The following is a 17,968-nucleotide window of genomic DNA, read 5'->3' as shown; positions in this document are numbered from 1 at the left end:
CATTGGGCTAAACATCTTACCCATTTAGAAAGCTAATCATGTTTATTTTATATTGTTACCCATTTCTCTTTTGAAGGTCTGAGTTTAAAAGGTGAAGTGCATTAAAACAGCCCACTCTTGAGTGTAAGGGATTCTGCAAGTTGCACAGAAATAGTAAAATCCATTTAAACGGCTTGAGGTAGGGATAAGGTGGAAATGTTGTTTTAAAAAATACAAAATATCAAGCATAAATAGATTAAACAGTGTCATGTCATCAAGAGTAACATTTCCATGTCTCTAGTCACTAGCAAAGAACCATGTATAATTATATCTTTTGGTCCTTAACAGCCCCACCCCCCAACTATGAGACTTGACACATCCATCAACATGGTACACTTAGTGGTGTGATCCAAGAAAAATCCATAACACTTAATAGGAGAACCAATACTATGTATTAAAACACTAGAAATACAGTGCTTCAATTAAGAGACTCACTTGTAACTGGTCCCAACTATATACAGATTTGTGATAGCTTCAATACCAAAGGAGTCTCTAACGCCCTCATCTACAAGGAACATTTAGAAAAGAACGACAATGTACACAGCTATGATTTAATTAAAAAAAAGAAAAGAACAAGAAAGCATACTGAAAATTCTGCAGAAGCAATTGACATTCAGACAGAAGGAGGATGAATTTTTTTATGTTTCATCATTCCTTTGCTACAGACCAGCAATGAACAGCCCTTTACATAGCAGGGGTTTTTTTGTTTTTGCTAAAATTAAAGTGGTTTTCTACAGGAGATACATTGGGTTCAATCAACAACATGAACTAAGTTTATTTCCATGCTTTTTAATTATTGGCCCAGTACATAAGTATTAAAATAAACTTATGAATTTAGGTGCAGACACTTTTTAATATTTCATCCTTCTTAGAAGTGTGTGATGTTCCTGGGACCTTTTCCCTAGGCCCTCTGCTTTTGAATTATTCTCAGCAATATATGCTTCCCCCTCCCCCCCCAAAAAAAAGTCAAAGGAGAAGTGGTAAAATCCCTGGATTCTGGCAATCTTGATATTTCTATCTCTATTCTTAGAAATTTCAGTATTTGAGTTGAAGACAAGAGAAAGAAGGTATTTTGGAGCAGAAGACAGGTAAAATAATGCAAAGCATGGAACTAAACAATAATAGTAGTAAAAATGTAATTACCGATAATTATTCTTACAGATATTTAGAAAAGGGAAATAAAAAACAGTAATCAGACCCCAACATCATGAGCTATGGTGAATCAATAAAAATGGGAATTGCATGCAAATACCTCCGATAGAAAACGCAGAATACCTTTCAATGATGATTTTTGGTTGTCAGGACAAGTGAGACCCAAACAGGAAGCAGAATGAGAATGGTCCCAGCATGCTTGTTGCCTTTTTGTGTTTACACAGTGGCTGTCAGTTCCAGCCTCGCAGGTAGTGGAACCCAGCGGGAAGAAGGGGCGGGACCCAGCGATGCAGCCTGAACTGAGAGAGCAAATTTAAATTACTGAGCCTTTTTTCCTCTTTTTTATTTTTCTACTCTGCGACAAACTGAAAATATTCCAGCACGCTAATTTAACCACCCTGCTGCTGCTGCCTTTTTTTTTTTTTTTTTTTGGTCTCCCTGCTTCTAGGATAATTAAAAGAAAAACCTGTAAAAGCAATATTCCTGTGAGCGAGTTGGTGCTGCAACGTGCTGGTAAGAAAAAGAATTTAATTTTTTTAATCTTTTTTTTATCTTTTTTTTTTCTTTTTTTTTTTTTTTTTTTTTTGCTTTTCCTTTTTTTTAAAAGAGCTGGAGGCTTTGTCTGTCTAATGCAGTCATAAGCGTGGCTTCCCTGCCGTGAGGGGTTAGCCTGTAATGAAAAGGTATAATTGCCTGATAGATGACCTTCACGTCATACTTATAATGGGTAATAACAGCATTCCTATATACCCCGATTTGCTTCTCTCTGCAAATTGATTGCCCCGTGGCAACAGGGCTAAGATGATTGCACCAGGACAATGCTGTGACAATGAGTTGTTGATCATTTGGAGTTTCAGTGTCAGGGAGAATTCTTGACTTTCTGCAAGTTACTCCCTTACAGAGATGTTATGAGTTTTAATAGGTACTGTACAGACCATCATGGGTTTGCTGTTTACTCATCCAACAGGAAGTACAAGGATGAAACTTTTTTAAGGAACACTAATTATCATAGACTTCCTTAGTCCAGATAATGAAACAGACTACAGTGAGCGCTCAATAGCGTTATTTTCATCTCTTTCATCTGATAACTAGTCAGGAGTTCATTAAGACGATCAACTGTGAAGAACATACATCATTTGGGAACCTTGTACTTGAGATGCCAACTTTATTCTCTAAAAGGACGAATTTTAATTCAATCCAATTAAATTCAACAAGTATTTCTATGTATACTCTGTCGGGGACTGCTGCTGAGAATGCCCTGGCTTGGCACTCTGTGGTAGGAGAGGAACTCTGGTGAAAGAATAGTGCAAATAGTCAGCAACCATCTCTTCTGACCCTTTTAAGAACTGACCGGATCACTTAAGATATTTGAAAATGTGTGACTATTGACCATAAGATAAAGGGCTCAAGGTGAAATCGTGTGAATCGATGTACTTATATTCCTTCTGTGCATGTAAATTGTGTTCATGTCAGTTTGCAACTATGGTCGGTATAGTTTAGATTGCATTTTTAATATGATAAAGAAGAAAAACAGAAATGCTATCTTTTCTATATATTAAACATGTCATTTGAATATATGAGACAAACCTTGAACTTATCCAGAGTCTAACCACAGATTCTGGGAGACACATGAAAAGATAGAGGCTTGTCCCTGACTCTGCTTGGATTTGGGTCAAGAAACTTAGGAATTAGAATTTTCCTTTGCCCTTTAATAGCACATGTGAAACAGTAAGGAATATACTTTGAGATTCTCCATTGTGCTTTATAAACTGTAGTTTTTGTTTTTTTCTGAATAGATAAGTAGAAATGTATTGGGGAGGTTGTCAAAAAGAGAATGTAGTTGGCAAAGATTTAAACCTCTCCTGTGGATGTTTGAAGGTTGTATGCCATTTGCATCTTGGGGAATGTGCTGTTCCAAATACCGGTTGACATTCAGTCCCTGGTAGCAAATCTGTAGCTATTCTATCTAATTGTGTCACTCCTACACTTAACAGCTCTGAACCACACTGCCCTTGGGTCTCACCGATGCCCCCAGATCGCTTGAAATGTCTAAAAAGACCTCAGAACATTAGAAAATGTCAATTGTTAGAATAATTTCTGCCTCTTTACAACAAGTGGAAATGCTGTGGATTTAATAGTTCATTTTTAAAATCTGTTCTTATCCACCAGTAACTGTCTATTAGCAACATTTCAGTTATAATTGGAATAAATTGTTGCCCAGTAACAAGCAACTAACTCCTTAGCGACTTTCCATAGAATCAGTGACTAGAAATAGCTACAAAGAGCTAAGTGCAAGTCAAACCCCAGCCCTTTGGTATTCCTTAATTTTGAAGAAGAAAAAATTCATTTTTTAAAATAATGTTACCATTTTACTTAAACTCTCAAATGATCAAATTGAGGTGCCTCTTCTTCACAAATTTCTAATTGACCAAAATCTCATAGGTTAAAAAAATAAAGGCCAATGGATATTTAAAAACTATTCTTTCTGGCTCAGAATAGGACTAAGAGAGAATCAGCATAACCTCTCAGACTGTGAGTGTTAACAAGATTCTGGGTTAGCAACACCATTATATGTGAAGAACTGCCATCCTCTCTTGCAAAACGTGATGTGAAATTATGGGTTTCATTGTAGGGCTCTGTCCTTTGAACTAGTAATCAGTCCATAATTCTATAGATTGCCGCAGTTAAAATGATGCTTTCCCCCGTTAATAAAATATCGGATAACATTGAAATTGCATTAGATTTTACCCTATCCATTTTTTCCAATGGACGAAGAACCAGTGCTTGCCTCAGACTCTGATATCTGTGCACACATAATATCAGAATGTCTCGTCGTCTTGCCTTGCTAAAGTGCTGTGCTATCATTACAACTTCCAAAATAAAATACTACAGCATAAAATAGTTCTGCATCTGTCATTAGCTCTTGTGGCCTGTGGGAATAGTATTCACCTTATTATTGCCCACGTGTTGAAATAGAAAATACCTTAGGAAGAGAGTGCACCCGGTTATTTCACATGCAGACATAGAACAAAAATTATATATGATGCCAGAATGCAGATACAAGGGCAACATGGAAGTGTAAGCGTTGCTTTCTGAGCAGATGACAAGGACGTTTGCTCGTTTCGTTGTGAATGCATGCTGAGCGTCATCTGGGCAACAGGAAGTATTCAGAATCTGTGGGAAACAGAAAAAATCACATCTTGGGTCATCGGGGGAATTACAATGTAGAATTTCACCAGGTAGAGTAGAACAGATCATTTGTTTAATTGGCCTGTGATGACCTTTGTATTACGTTAGGCTGTTGGGATTACAAAAAAAATTCTAATCTATTTTTTCTGAGCACTAGGATCTGGGGTATAGTTCTCTTCCCTCGTTTGCTTAGGTTCTTTTTGCTATAGCCACATATGTGTTTTCTATTTACTGTATTTTTAAAAAATACCATAATTAATACAGATACTGCAAACGTGTGTAATTTTTGTTAGTTTTTACTATAAAAGACACTAAAATGGTCATCAGGAGATCTCTCATTTCTAATCTCCCCCTGAGTTTGTCACTTAATCTGTTTAGGCTTCTGTCTCGTCTTTACAAAGGGGAAACTGCCCTATCCTACAGTATGATTTTTTTTTTTTTTATGCCATCCTAATGGCAGATGGGTAACTTCTAAGAAAAAGAGAGGCAGTTATGGTGGGCACTGAGTACCAATGGTTTAAACAAAATCCCATATAATTAACAACTAAAATCCTCTTAAGTCTTAGCCTCAGCATGTGCATTGAGTTGATGGGTGAGTATGCCTGCCCCCTTGATTTCACACCCTCTTTTCTCCTGGCACGGTAATGCCCTTAGGACTGTAGAGAGAAATTAAAACACAATTGTACGTATATACAGAGAATCCTGTTCTACCATCTGTTGGGAAACTTCTTCTATGTGACTCAAGAAAACTAAGAGAATGACTCTGTCTTTAAACCACATTGTTACTATCTGGCCTGTTTTCTTTGATGTGTACATCTGTGAGGCAGCCACAACCAAAATGCACCTAATTTCCCTCCTTCCAAAAATTTTGTGTCCTCACACAGGTGACACTTTCATCCACACCTGGCCTGGAGGCAGGGGCTTAACTTGCTTTTTGTGATTACAGACTAATTTACATCTTATTAAGGGTTTTATAAACGGAATCATACACCGCACACCTTTCTGTACGGCTTCTTTCCCTTAGTGCAGTGCCTCTGAGATTTGTACATACCACTGTAGACATCAGATTTTTTCTTATTGCCGAGTAGTATTTCATGGTACAGATGGACAGCACTTCATCTGTGCACCTGTGGATAGACATTTGGGTAGTTTCCACCTGCGAAGTATTACGGCCCAAGCTAGGTAAGCGTTCATGATGCAGGTGTTTCTCTCGGTTAGGTAGCAAGAGGTGACGATGCTGGGATATAAGGTGGATGTATTTAGAAATCAGTAAGGAAAAACCACGCAGTTTACCATGGTGGTTGTGAAATTTTGTGCTTCCTCCAGCCGTGTGAGAGTTCTAGTGGCTGCACATCTTTGCCAGCAGCAGATGGCCCCGTGTGTGTTTCTCCATTCTAGTAGATACTCCTCGGTGGTCGTAACCAGCTGTGGTTGTAATCATTGTTCCCCGAGACTGAAGGATGTTGAGTTTCTATTAATGTGCTCATTGGCTTCTTGTGAAGAGTCAAACCCTTTGTCCAATTTTTTTTTGAAACAGAGTCTCATTCTGTTGCTCCAGAGCTAGACTGCTGTGGCATCAGCCTACCTCACAGCAACCTCAAACTCCTGAGTTCAAGGGATCCCCCTGCCTCACCCGATAAAGTAGCTGGGACTACAGGCACCTACCACAGACACCCAGCTGATTGTTTTTAGTACAGATTACCCTTACACTGGTCTCAAACTCCTAAACTCCAGGAATCTGCCCTACCTCGGCCTCCCAGAGTGCTAGGATTACAGGTGTGAGCAACCACATTCTTTCCAGATACCTGTATGAAAAATGTTTTCACCCAGTATATGACTTTTCTGTTGTTTTTTTTTTCAATGGTGTTTTTCAAGGGAATCTTTCTAGACTGGTAAATCAAAAAAACCACCATACCACATAACCAACACAAAAGTGTATGTTCTTTCATGCTTTAAAATTTATATAGACAATGTAGAAACGTTTTACTATTTTTTCTCCTGTTTCTCTATTAGTTTTATGTTATACAATTTCAGTTTTCACATATAGATCTACAGTGCATTTTGAGGGTGTAGGTTTGGTATAAGATAAAAATTAAGATTCAGTTTTTTATATGGACCGTCAGTTGCTCCAACAACAGCACAAAAATGACTACTCTTCCCCCGTGTAATTGCCTTAGTTCATTTTTCAGAAGAATAATTCAGTGTTAAATGTTGGTCATTTTCGGGAAACTATTCTGTACCATTGATTTAAACATTCCTTCCCTAACTTCATACCAAACTTAGTACCTTTACAGTAAGTCTTGGAATAGGTAGTGTGAGTTCTCCAGCTTTTTTATTTTTAAAAATTGTTTTGGCTGTTCTTCTTTTTAAATAAACTTTCAAATTAATGTGTAAATTTCTACCCTAACAAAATCTACTGAAATTAGTATCAGAATTGTATTGAATATAAAGTTGAACTTATAGAACTGACATTTTAACTATACTGAGTCTTCCAACCATAAAGTTATTGAGTTCTCCATTTATTTAGTTCTTTAATTTCTTTTGGCATTGATTATATTTTTCAATATACTAGTATTTCACCATTGTTGTTAAATTTATCCCTAAGTATACTTGTAAAATGTTTAATATCTCATTTAAGTAGTACTATATTTTTTATTCCATTATCCAATGTTTGTGGCTACTATCCATAAATACTATTGACTTTTGCATACTGACCTCTTATACTGCTACCTTGACAAATTTCATTATTAGTTATAATGGACATTTTAAAATATATAGTTAGGATTTTCTAATTGTACCATCAACTTTTTGATTAAAACACTTTACCCTTTATAATATGTGTATCTTTTACTTTTTCTCTTAACTCCTTGAAATATCCATGATTTCCAGTGAAATGTAAAATAGAAATTATGAAAGTGAGTATTTTTGGAATTTTCCCAGTTGTAAGGAAAAACATTTAGTCTGTCACCATAGAATATGAAGGCTTTATAGATGGATATTCTCTATTACACAAAGGAAGTCCTTTCTATTGCTGGTTTGCTGAGAATATTTACAATCAAAGGGTGTTTTCTTTTTATGTACTGAGAAATTGATTTGCTTTTATTTTATTAAGGATTTTTGTGTCTGTATTCATAGACATACTGGTTGATGACTTCTGTTCTTGTAATGCCTTTGGTGTGGTGTAATACGAATTTCATAAAATATGTTGGGAAGTATTTCTTCTCTGAGTTTACGAGTATAGATTTTGTGTAGGATAGTATTGTTTCTTCCTCAGATGTTTGACGGAATTTACTAGTAAGCTCTCTGAGCTGAGAAGTTATTCTTGTGAAAAGACTTGTAATAAAGTTGAATTTTTATTTAAAAGATATGCAGTTACTCAAATTTCCCATTTCCTCTTATACTAGCTTGGATTGTTCATTATTCAGAGAATAAATGTATTTCATCTGAGTGATCACAAGTGCAGGTTGAGTCTCTCCCTAATCTGAAAACCTAAAGTACAAAATTCTCCAAAATCTGAAACATTTGGAGCACTAACAGTGACACTCAAAGGAAATGATCATTGTAACATTTTGGATTTCAGATTTTCAGATTGGGAGTAGTGAATATAATGAAAATTTTCCAAAATCTGAATAAAAATCCAAAATTGAAAACCTTTTTGGTCCCAAGTATTTTCGATGAAGGGTATTTAATCTTGTAATAAAACTCCTATTCTCTTTTTCCTTAAATGTTACAGGATCTGTAGTAGCATCTCCTTTACCATTCTTAGTATTATTAAAGTAGTTTGTGTCTTCTTTGTTTTTTTGTCAGTCTATTAGTTTTATATTTCTGCCATAACAAATTGCCATAAAGTTTGTGGCTTAAATAATACAAGTTTATTGTTTTATAAGTAATTCTATAGGTCAGAAATCTGACGTCACCAGACCAAAGTCAAGGTGTTGGCAGGGCTGCATTCCTTTCAGAGGACTCTAGGGAAGCATCTGTTTTATTGTAGTCATAAGACTGACATCTCCAGGGACTAGCTGAGGACCATGCCCAGCTTCCAGAGGTCACACACATGCCTTAACTTATACACGGCCTCCTCAGTGTTCAAGGCCAGCAAAGGTGGGTCAAGTCACTCTCAGAGTTCCAATTTCCCTTCCTAGTCCTTCTATCTTATATCTTTAATCCTACTCATTAAGGTGCTCCACTTTTAAGAACCCATATTATTATACTGGACCCATCCAGATGTTCCAGGATTAATCTCCCTAACTCAAGGTTTGTGCTGTTAATCATCTCTACAAAGTTTCTTTGTCCATCTAATGCTGCATACCCAAAGGCTTCAGGGATTAAAACATGGACATCTCTGGGGACCCATTTTTCCATCTTCTGGGGTAGAACTTTACATAATTGATTTTAGCCTTCTGTCTAATTACATGCCTCTAATGCTATAAATTTTCCCCCAAATATCACTTCACTTTCATCCCACAAATTTAATTTTACGCATTGACTTATGAGAAGTATGTTATTTAATTTACAGATACTTGGGGATTTTCTCAAGGTTTTGCTATTGCTGATTTTTAAGTTAATTCCATTCTGGTCAGAAAACATACTCAGTAAGGTATTTTGATTTATTTCCCTACATATGAGGCTAATCTTGAAAAAAGAAGAATGTATATTCTACAGTTATTTGGTGTACTATTCTATAATGTTCAATTAGGTTGATATATTTTGATCTCTTTTCTTACTGATTTGTTTTCTTTTATGTCTCCTAACAGTTACTGAGAGTGGTATAAATTCTCCATCCATGATTATATATTTATTTATCTCCTTAGGTTATCTAAAATTTTGTCCTGTTTATTTTATAGCTATGTTGTTTTGTGTATATACATTTATAATTGTTACCTATTACTATTTTATTTTTTCACACTAAATTCTCTTTTCTTGAGTAGTACTCAATTGTGGTTGTTTTACTTTTGTACTGACAAAATGTTTTTGAAAATTCCATTTTGATTTCTTTACTCTTTTTTTAATCACATCTTTATGCATTATTTTTCATGATTCTTTTAAATTGGATGAAGTTTAAAACACACATTGCAATGTATTCAGAGTTAATATTAACTTTCCGAAAGTATACTTTCATTTACCTTTTGGTTTTTGACCTATTATTGTCATCATATATATTACATCTATGTAGTTTTGCTTTTCTTTAATCAATATTTCCTCTTTTAAAGGATTTAAGAGGAAGAAACATATTTATATAGCTTGAATACCTTCTTTTATGTACCAAGAATGCAATCCTCCTGGAGAGAATTCTTTTCATCTTCTGTTTTTCTGAAAAATTTTTAATTTCATCTTTTTTCTAGAATACCTTCCTTAAACATAGGATTCCTTACCACTTTAAATTTTTTTGCATTTTTATTTTGTCATTCCAATATCACCTGGCCTCCATAATTTCTTAGGAGAAGTCGGTAGTCAAGAATAGTATTCTTTCTCCATAATTAATGTCTTTTTCATTTAGTTCAAATGAGTTCAATATTTTGTCTGTCATCTTTGGATTTTAGCAGTTTAACTTCACTGTTTAGGAATCATTTTCTTTGTTTGAGTTCTGCTTGATTTTCATTAATTTTCCTGAATCTGAATTTAATGTTTTCCACCACATTTGGAGAAAATTTTGCCATTTACTTTTGTAAAATTATCTTGTGCTTGTTCCTTTTTCCTTTCCTTTGTATACAACAAAATGTATTTAATAGCCTGATATTGTGCCACAGGACTCTCAAACTATGTTCATTTTATTTCAACCTATTTTGTCTCTCTCCTTTAAATTGGGTAATCTCAAATCTGCTTTTGAGTCTATCTAGTAAAATTGTTAAGTTTGTTAAATTTTTCAGTTTTCAAATTTTTTCTATAGATTTCTATTTTAAGAGTCTCTTAACTTTTTACTCATTACATTATACTTTAAACATGTATAATTGCAGAGGTAAAGGTTTTGTTTGCTAAATTCAACGTCTAAGACCATGGGAGGTGGTGTCTATTTATTGTCTTTGTGATATGGGTTATACTTTCCTATTTTTCTGCATGTCTAGTAATTTTAGGTTGCATGTTAGACATTTCAGATAACACATGATCATTGTAATAGAATCTCTACTGGTCTAAGAATTGTTGGTCTTTCATTCTAGTCTTTAATTTGCCTGACCATGACTGCAATGTTTGTCTTCCCTATGGTGTACATCTACTGATATTTCTGCTCTATTCTTATGGCTCCTGAATGCCATATTTTATTATTCTAGCCTCCTGGGTGTCCTCCCCTATGCCTGTGTAATTTGGCAACTAGGAATTTGAGTAGAGATCGTATTCACCTTTTAGGGCTCACACTTAGTGAGTTTTTTTGTTTCTAGGTTTGTTCTTCTAAATCTAGATGCTATGGATAAATCCTCAGGATCTCACTTGTGACACTGCAATGCCCCTGAGGTTTCAGCCTGTTGGTGCCTATATTTTGTGGGCTGTTTTAGATTGAATTATTCCTCATTCCCCAAAATGTTAAGGTTCTAACCGCCATTATCTTACAACGTGAATTTGTTTAAAAATGTGGTATAGCTAGTTTAGATAAGATCATACAGGAGTAGTATGGGTTCCTAGCCCAGTCTGACGTACTAAAAATGATAGCCATGCTAAAACAGAGACATGTAGGGAGATGTTGTCACAATGAAGGCAGAGACCAGAGTTATATACAGCTGCTAGACATGGAAGGCCAGATACTGTTGGCACACAACCACAATCTAGGACAAGACAAGAGGATTTTATTACAAGTTTCAAAAAGAGCATATTCTGCCAATTCTTTTATTTTGAACTTCTGGCCTCTAGAACTATAATACAATAAATTTCTATTGTTTTAAGGCATCCAGTTTGTGGTGCTTTTCTATTACAATGCTCCTGGGAAACCAACACCAGTATTGTTGCTATGTATACACTTAGAAAATTTTTCATACAGATAGTTATGACTTAAAAAGTCTGAGATTTAAGACAGAATAATGGAATCCTGGTAACAATAATATAAACCTCAGATGTTGTGGGGTATTTGGTTTTTCTTGTTATTCTTGTCAAGTCATTTGTTTAATGAGTACGCCTATGGTTGATGTCATTAATTATGCATGTCGGAGGATAATCATTAGGTCATTGAAGGGAAAACTGAGGCTGCATTTGCTGAATTCTTTGTCCACAGTCATATACTAAATTCTTAGCTGGAATAAAGAAGCATGTTATTTACTAGTCCTATGTTGTCCTCTAAACTACATCTGTGTCATTGATATTGGAACCCAAAGCAATAATTGTACATTAGGAACAAATAATTGTGTGCTATTCTTATTTTTAAAAACAGCACTGTTTCCTACAGGGTGGTTGAGGAAGACTTCTCTGAGAAAGGTAACATATTCTAGAGTGATAGGAAATCCTGAGATATTCAGGGAAATAGTAGCATAAAATCAAAAAGAAACAGCATATAAAATATTACCAAGCTTGACAGAGTGAGTTAGCATGACTGGAGCAGAGTAACAACAAGAATAGTAGGGAAAAAAGTGGTCATATCTTGAGAGCAGAAGTTGACCAACTTTTTCTGTAAGTGCCCAGGGGTAAACATTTCAGGCTTTGCATGCCATAATACCTATAGAGACACAGCTCAATCCTGCATTATAGTGTGAATGAAAGTAGCTAGCTGTAAACATTATGTGAATGAGTAAAACATGGCTGTGTACCAGTAAAGCTTTACAGATGCTGAAATATGAATTATATATAATGGTCACATGGCAACTATTTAAAAATGAAAAAAAAAATTTGTGATTCACAGGCCATCATCTGTTGCCCCCTGCTGTGGGGCTTTGTATGACTCGGTGAGTACTTCGGATAAAATTCTTCGCTTGACAGGGAAGTCATCAGGAAGGTTTTGAACTGAGAATTTTTATTTTCAAAGGATCCCTGTGTCTGCTCTGTGGAAAGGAGACTTTCAGGGAGAACAGTAGAGATAACCAGGCCCAGACTAAGATGTTAGCTGCAGAAGTAATGACAAATGGACAGTCTTGGGATGTACTTCAGGACTAGATCTGAAAGACTTCACTGGTGCATTAGGAACAATGTTCTCAATAACAGAAGTCAATAGGAAGACTATTTGTTTAGGAAAGATAGAAGCAGGCAGACTGAGACTATTTCAAGTCAGAATATCCAATGTATTTCAAGAAACATTTCAGAAGTTTTTTTTTTTCTTATTAGAAAGGGTCTTTTCAAGGCATATTTTGGATACCTTCCTAAATTTGTATTTCTGGAGCACTTGTTTGTGAATACATGCAAAGGCATCCTTGTGCTTTTCTCTATACGTCTCTGATTTGGGCAGGGGAGTTGCCATATTCCCACTCTAAAACTAAAACAGATTACAGAACTCGCTCAGTAGCCTGCAATGATTCTTGATGATCTGGCCCTAAGTCCCATGTCCTTGCAACCTTTTACTCATTCAGTCCACCACGCTGGTCTGCTTCTGCATCACTCATGGGGATGTGATATGTAAAACTGGTGATGGTATTGAGTTATGAACATCTCAAGTCAATTATTGGCAACATCATTTAAAGGCGATTTTCTCTTCCTGTTTCCAGATCAACTTTTCAGGGTAGTAGTATTATCTAGGAAGCAGGGGAAATCAGTTACATAATTTGAAGGCCTCCTTCTGGGAAAGAAATATAATCCATGCATTGGTGGAAGGAGGACAAAGCACACAGTGTACAGTAATTAAAACATCTTTCCCATAAATTACCCATAGCCTTCGGAGGTGATTTGAGGCTAATAAGTACCCTGGTTACTTGTTAATACTTTATTCAGAGTTTCTCTGTCTTTTTTTTTTTTTTTCCTTTTTGATGTATAAAAGGTTTACCTTTTAAAAAATAAACTTTTAAACTACCAATTGTGTGCAGTTAAGATCATGGAGTGTGTTTTTGAGTGGGCAGACATTTTCTTCCCTTTTATTCTTTTGTATATTCTACTTTAAGGCTGTTTATGTCTTTCCTTTGTAATGGTTGTTGACAGTTCCTTTTTATTTTTTCTACCATCCCTGTGAGTCACTCTGGCACCTGGTTCTGCTAAAGTTAACTACAGCTTGCTGCATCCTTCAGTGAGTCTGCTGGGGTTTGTTCTCTTGAAAACCCATTCCAGAGAGTTGGTTAGCACAGATTAGTAAGGAGAAACTGACAAATAAGATGGGAAATTTACACAAACTCAAGAATACCCTGTGCAAAACAAAATCATATAATTTCAACTTGTTTCAATTTAATGCCATTTATGTTTGTACAGAAATTTTTTTTTCATTTCAAAGTATTATGGGGGTGCAAATGGTTGTGGTTGCATGTATCAATTTTGTGATGCTTGTCAGTTATACAGGGAAGATTATTTATCATTTCGTAGCTCTGCTTTCTGATTTAACTGTAATGGTACAGTCTTCCCCTCTGCTTCACCCCAAGCAGGTCCAGTCACAATTATTCAGCTGTATGTTTACTATCAAGATGTTTGAGAAGTAACTTTGATGCAGAGGCAAAGGGCTAATTGAATGTAAAGGCTGCCTTTTAATACCAAGCTAAAAATGTTAACATCATAGTGATCGCCATTATTAACGTCTGCCAGGTAAAGGGAATTAGCTTCAAAAACCCAAAAGGGAGGTGCCAAAGTAATGCCACCTGGTTAGGACTCTAATGTCAATATTTGAATGGGTATCTATGCTCTCATCTCAAATATCTTTCACCCAAAGATTTTTATGGTAAGTAAAACTCTGCACTAAATATATTTGCTGGCAAGTTTTAAAAAAGAAAAGTGTCAAACCCTATAACAGCTATCCAATTTCCTGGGGGGAGAAAATGTAAATTTATTCCTCATTGCATTTTCTTCAATCACACTGCTTTAGTTTTTGTACAGAGCTGTGATTTTCTGTATCCTCCCTGTGTTCTTCCTTATAAGGTTAGTAAACCGGCAATGCTGTTGTCATTTGGCCTTAAATGATCAGTTTCATGGATCTTAGGTGTTCTTTGTTTCGGATGTTTCATTTGATGACTAATACTTTTTAAAAATGTTTAGGGCAGCACCTGTGGCTCAAAGGAGTAGGGTGCTGGCCCCACATGCCCGAGGTGGTGGGTTCAAACCTAGCCACGGCCAAAAAAAAAAATACTGCAAAAAAAAAAAAAATGTTTAGTAAATCAGATATTTTGTGAAGACAAAATAATCTGATTGAAATTATCCTCACCTAAAAAAAATGTGAATTTAAGTAATTAAAGATAATATATATATTTTTTATTTTTAAAACAGCGAACTCAAATACTCAAATAGAAATCTGGAGAAAGATCATTTTAATTTAAAATACTTAACACAGGTATCACTTCTGTTTGCTTTAAAACGGAGACGTACACCCTGCGTCAAACCCTGGGGCTGAAAACAAGGGCCACTCCACTACATTGCTGTGACACATTTCATAACCTGGAGGAAAGACGGCATATATTTACCATGTTTTAAAATAAGGTTGTTGGAAATAATGGAAAACTGACAATTCAACCCCCAGGACTGGCACTGCCTGCGATTCAGGGCTTTGCATGAGGACTAGGATGCAATTGGTGGGCGCTAAAATGTTCCATCTCTCTGGTTTGAGCAAGTCCTAGTCACAGCCAAGTAGGCAGAGAAAATGGAAACACCTGGTGGGTATTCAGACATCCAGAAATTTGAAGCTAATCTTCTCTTAATTATAAAACTTATCAATCACATTTGCTTTCTCACCAGGTCTTAGCTTTTTGACTCAACAGATTTCTGAGCTCAGCACTGTTATTGCATAATTCCCCCAAAAGGTAAATACGATTAATAGGCCCATAGCCTGTTTTCTTCTGGCCCACAAGCAAAAAGGGTTTCCACATTTTTAAGAGAGAAGGGGGAAGAAATATGGGACAGAAACTGGGTGAGGCCTGCACCATCTAAAATAGTCCCCATCAGGCCCATCGTAGAAAGAGTTTGTCAGCCCACAAGGACAGGCTTCATCACATTTTTAAATTCTGCAAAATAGCAATCTTTACATCCCTGATATTCTTTTACTAAGAATAACTTCCTGGGGAAAATAGATCCTTATAAAATGTGACAATTTAGTATTTCTGGGCTCAGAGTATCTGTAATGCAACTTAATGCTGTAGACATAAGATTCTTTTGAAGATTGTTTTGATTTCCCCTTTTTCCCATTGAATCAATTAAAAGTGTCACCAGTACCAGATTCTGTATAAGCAGTGTTTTTTTTAACCTACCCTTTAAAGAAAAAGATAGCTATCAGCTTTTCTCTCTTTTGTCTGATAGAAGATTATTTTGTGTAGCACGTACACTGATTTTTGTCAGCAGGTAAGCTGGGACTTGGACAGGAAAAGCCATGGACCCCAGTGCTATTCAGTTCTCAAATACATTATAGGTTTCCACCCCCAGAAAGCTGGAATCTGGCCAGTAACTAAGCTGTTTGCTGTTTTTATTTATTGATGCTTATAAATGTTAGACATTTTTACCATAAAGTATATTACTCATTTTTTATATTTGATCTGTGCCTACTAAGAGCCAAACATTTACCAGGAAATTCCTTCCTCCACAAAGAAGAACCGAATGGATATGTTTCTCTTTAAGGCATCAAGTGCACTGGGGGCATTGTCACTATATCTAATTTTAGATTGAATTAAAAAAATCAGTTATAAAAGATAAAGCCCTCTCTACATATGTTCAAATGTAAAAATATAGTTACACAGTCATTAGAGGGAAATCATATTTCAGTTTTCTTTGGACTCACCCTGAATATAGTTCATGAGAGAATTCTAAATAAATTATTATATCAGAAGTAACAGATGTAGATGCCCATTCAGGGAGTGTAGCTGTAAGAAGGAAGCAACTCAGGGACACCCTTGAGCAGGCTTTTCTTCGGTTCCAGACATTTCTGGAAACAGGCCTGCACCGTTTCTACCTAGTCACATGGCTTCCTTTCTCCTCAAGCTAGGACTGCCCCTTAAAATCTGAGATGGACGGAGAATAAAGAAGGGCCTTCTTTCTCCATTTGCTCAGTTATTATTAGAGATTGTTCATCTAGACTAATGTGCAAACTGCATAAAAATTATTATGGGAACAAGATACGTATCCCTGCTATTTCATCAACTTTTCTATATTATCAACCCCTGAAAAAGGCAAAGAGCCCTGCTTGTTGGATTGGAAGCTTAAAACAAGGAGAAGTTTTAAGTGTAATAGATGGGTTTTCTCAGATAGTCTGGCTCCCAGAACTTCATCTTTGACTTCTGATGCTTGGAATCTTATTTATGAATCTAGACCTCAGCTGATCTATGGAAACACAGTTCCTGATTCTTTTTCTACCATGTACCTCAATGGTGTTTAATATATTTAGAAGCAGAATTGTTTCCCTACTAATTCATATACATAAGCTCAATATATAAAACTGTCAAGGGAAGAGTTACTCTATGAAAATGTGGGACCCCAAAGCCTCACTCAAGCACAGGCCTCTGAGTAAGTTTGAGGGACCCAAAACTTTCATCAATCCCCTTTGATATAGTGAATCTCCAGCTCTACCCTAACTGATTTCCCCACCTGCAGCCACCTGCAACTCAAGCTGTGCTAGCCCAACAAGTTGCTTTTTCAATCTGAGGATAAATCAGAGCAATATACCAAACAATCTTTCAGTAAAAGCTCAGAATTCCTAAGCACTGGGATGCCGTTTTTATTAGAGTCACTGGGGATGCAGATGAGGCATTTGTAGCCTTCCTGGTTTCCCAAGTGAGCAAGACGCTACCTAATTTGAGAATCACTGCTATGAAAGACAAGATGGTCATAGATGTCTAAACTCCCAAATTAGAGGAACAAACTCCATCTGTAGGGAACTTAAGCATTGTATAACAACTTCTTTGGAAAATTAGAATAACTAAAAACCATACTGGAAAGAAAACTCAAAAGTGGAAATCTCTGCAACTCATTCTAAGGAGAACCATTTTCTAAATGTCGATTAGCTCACATTTCCCTGCCTTCAAACGCTATTGATCTTCTTTTTCCTTTATCATTATTTATCCCTCACTGTCATTCAGACCGTAAAGGATCTTGCCCAGTGTTTGTACTTTTGAAGGAGAAAGATTCAGGTAGAATGTTCTTCCTTAGCCTCATCCCCTCATAGACTGCACCATCCAGAGCAGCTAGCAAGTCATTTGCCATCACATCAAAGCATTTTCTATATGTCCTTTATTCCTAAATATTTTCATGTTTGTTTATATGCTTAATTGTTTATTATTTGAGTGTTAGTTGTTTCTACTTCAGAATGTGTCTAGTAGCAAAGGAACTTGATCTTCAATCACATGCCTAGGACATTTTGACCTATGATGTCTCTTGAACAACTAGATGAGCTAATTTAGCCCTCACTTTAAGTCACCATAAAAATACTTCTTTGGGGGTAAGACAGGCATGACCAAGGAAAAAATTCTCTCAACTCTAATTTAACCCCAAACATCAATGTAATCAACTTTCCCATTCCCCATTTCCTCTGCTTCACTTGGGATCATTTTTTGGACCTGAAAATAGC

At 36.0% G+C, this 17,968-nt stretch overlaps 1 protein-coding gene and 1 long non-coding RNA gene across 2 annotated transcripts in view; one reads left to right on the top strand and one right to left on the bottom strand.

Annotated features, from left to right (window-relative positions):
- Positions 1-1,536, bottom strand: part of LOC128572384 (uncharacterized) — a 59,239-nt gene extending 57,703 nt beyond the window's left edge. Inside the window, exon 1 of the long non-coding RNA XR_008376192.1 lies at positions 1,315-1,536. This is a non-coding gene — a long non-coding RNA (uncharacterized LOC128572384). The remainder of the gene's footprint in view (positions 1-1,314) is intronic.
- A 114-nt stretch (positions 1,537-1,650) lies between these two features.
- CELF2 (CUGBP Elav-like family member 2) overlaps positions 1,651-17,968 on the top strand; it is a 766,349-nt gene continuing 750,031 nt past the window's right edge. The window contains exon 1 of the mRNA XM_053572290.1: positions 1,651-1,704. The gene's annotated coding sequence lies outside the window, so the exon portion shown is untranslated. The remainder of the gene's footprint in view (positions 1,705-17,968) is intronic.

Source organism: Nycticebus coucang, chromosome 20, assembly GCF_027406575.1.
Source record: "Nycticebus coucang isolate mNycCou1 chromosome 20, mNycCou1.pri, whole genome shotgun sequence".
NCBI lineage: Eukaryota > Metazoa > Chordata > Mammalia > Primates > Lorisidae > Nycticebus > Nycticebus coucang.
Note: the sequence above shows the minus strand (reverse complement) of the source record. Positions and strands in the feature narration are given on the sequence as shown.